This window comes from Sinocyclocheilus anshuiensis, unplaced genomic scaffold (genome assembly GCF_001515605.1).
Source record: "Sinocyclocheilus anshuiensis isolate Anshui unplaced genomic scaffold, SAMN03320099.WGS_v1.1 scaffold2461, whole genome shotgun sequence".
Taxonomy (NCBI): domain Eukaryota; kingdom Metazoa; phylum Chordata; class Actinopteri; order Cypriniformes; family Cyprinidae; genus Sinocyclocheilus; species Sinocyclocheilus anshuiensis.
The window spans coordinates 453028-456059 of NW_015552846.1; positions in this window are offsets into that span (position 1 = coordinate 453028).

Below are 3032 nucleotides of genomic sequence, written 5' to 3' on the forward strand. Positions count from 1 at the left end.
CTGAAAAACGGTTCATTACTCGAAGCTTTTAACACAGTGCGCATTAGCGACATCTGGTGGTCAGACTTGGTTTCTCCACCAAATCTAACAAAACATTGCAGAGCAGAGGATGGGTTGTGGCTAGAAGGGATACAGGAAAAACCGGAAGATAACAGTAAATTTAATTTTCTACCTATTAGATTGTGTTTAATTAACGTCTACACCTACCCCTTACAATAATGCAAAAATAGTAATTATTGTTGTACAGTGTGAGAAAAATTATGCTATATTGATGTGTGCATTCCCAGTAGTTTTTGCTGTATGCCATCTAGCCGGAACCCTCTGGGGTCGACAAACGTGCCGGCGCGTTTTCCTGCATCTTTTTGAAAGCCCCTAAAGGAACTTAAATTACTCCTTCAGATTTGAACGTACAGATAAGAGCAATACATCAATCGAATCTGTAAAGAGTCTACTTTTATTTGTATACACGCATAATAACAACAAAACGCTGTGCTTTTGTAAAATAAAGAAAACATACAGTGTGCTGTCTGCCGCCTTTGTCTCTGTGATCTTAATTTTGAAACGCGTCACTAAAATGAACTGAAACTCAGCGAATACTCGACACAAAGACATGAGAGATATATCTATAGAAAGCTTGAAATGTCTACTTTCAAACGAAGCAAGTCTTATCGAAAACAAATATTCTGTGATAAAGTAATCCATATGAAACCAACGGGATGTCCAGTCTTTCCCGTCTGACATTATCTCTAATTAGATCACGCCCATGTGCTACTTTCACTTTTGGTATTACAATAGTCCACGTGAGATGTGCGGCATGTAAACACCCACAACACAGCAAACAAAGCAGCGAGACTTTTCCTCAAGTTCATCTCGGCTGCTGTTCGTTTCTGGAAGAAAACAGGAATACGACAGAATTTACCTCAGATGAAGAGAGCGGCTCTGAGAGGAATAAACTTTGGATTACCTCAGAAAAAGAAGAATGTGGCAGCTTGATCTAGCGGAGATCATTTACATAAGTAAGTATTTTTTATTAACCTACTTGCATTAGTTGTCACATAACTTGTACACATTTTACTAATTAAACTTTTTCCAAACTGTAATTCCTGACTAAATTTATAATCAAACGAAACATTAAGAAGTTTAATTCACTGCATCTAAATGTCTCACGATTCCAGGATGTTTTTTTTTAATGTTCTATAAAATAGACAGCGATACTATATAAAAGTAATATGAGTCATAATGTTAAAAGCCTAATGTTAGAGTAAGAATGATTAGACAAAACTTTACTGTGATACACTCTGTTCGCGACTATAGATGTTTATAACTATAGTTTTTTTATTGTATAATAGGCCTACATACTAAGCATGCTTGTGTTTAGGACTATAACTAAGCTATAACTATATGGTAATATTATTTGTGCTTGATAGTGTTAAAATATAGTTTCTTTGTTATTGGCATTCTGTTTTGTCATCAAGTAGGCCTATGCATATACTAAGGTACTGTGAAAAATAAATGCTAACAATTATTTATAACATTCTTTTAGGACTGTGAATACATACTCTTGTCCCACACCACTGAAGCACGGGAAACAGGATGAGGGTTCACCAGACTTTATTGAACACTCAGGGAAAACACAGGTAAGTTCATATGACGTGAATGCCCAGTATGAGAGAGACTTATCTCAAATGCTCGAGTCCGTGTGTGCTTCAGGGAGGATAGGAATCGAGGGCAGATGACCAGCGACTGACGAAGACGATCGGATGACAGGAAACCAGGAGTCGGGTAAGTCTTACACTATTAGCGATAGACGAGACCAGACGGTTAGGTGTCTGAGAGTGTGGGTTTATAAGCATCTCTTAATTGGGCAGAGGCAAGTGCAAGGAATCAATACTCCGGTGAGCTGGAATGGGAAGGTGGGGCTGTAGGGTCTGACACTGGTGGAATGGCTGGATCCGTGACAACTTTTGCTTTCACCTGCATCTCACACAGGAAGGGGACGCAGGTCTCGTTCAGTTTTCATCTCCATTCAGAATCATATAGGGTAAGTGTGCATTCACTAATTTAAAGATGTTACTTTAATTTGATTTATTTACTGTATGATAAAATATGTGTGCCATGTGGTAATTATTTATTTTTCTTTTTTTTTCTCAATAAATTAGTACTAGTATCAGTGACCATCTCAATAATGTTATTAATGTAGTTTATTTGCGTAAACAGCATGCTTACTTTTTTATTTCAGATGTGAGAATAGCAATGCAACAAAACCTGTTACAAAGAGAGCCAAAGCAAATAAGCAGCCCACTCGGTCATGGAAAACAGAGACTGATGTTGTCATGTTCCACAGGCTCTGAGATTCCTGCCTGCACAGCAACATGGACCACAGCTAAGACCATGTGATGCACACTCTCCCATGAGTTTTTTTTTTTTTTTTCAGAGCACATAAACATTATACACTTTGGAAATGCCAGGTATGTGATGTTCGTTTATATATTTCAACATGACATACACTACCAGTCAAAAGTTTTTGAACAGTAAGATTTTTGTATTAATTTTGTATAATGTTTTTGTAAAGAATTCTCTTCTGCTCACCAACCCTACATTTATTTGATCCAAAATATAGCAAAAGCAGTAATATTGTGAAATATTTTTTTTACTATTTAAACTGCTTTCTATTTGAATATATTTGAATATTTTAAAATGTAATTTCAGCATCATTACTCCAGTCATACTCCAAGTGTAACAATATACACTATAACATTTAAAAGCTTGGAGTCAGTATATATATATATATATATATATATATATAAGAAATTATAGAAATTAATATTTTTATTTAGCAAGGATGCTTTAAATTGATCAAAAGGGATGATAAAGACATTCATAATGTTACAAAACATTTCTATTTCAAATGAACATTGTTCTTTGAACTTTGTTTTTTTTAACATTGATAAGACAATCATAAATGTTTCTCGAGCAGCAAATCAGCATATTAGAATGATTTCTGAAGATCATGTGACACTGGAGACTGGAGG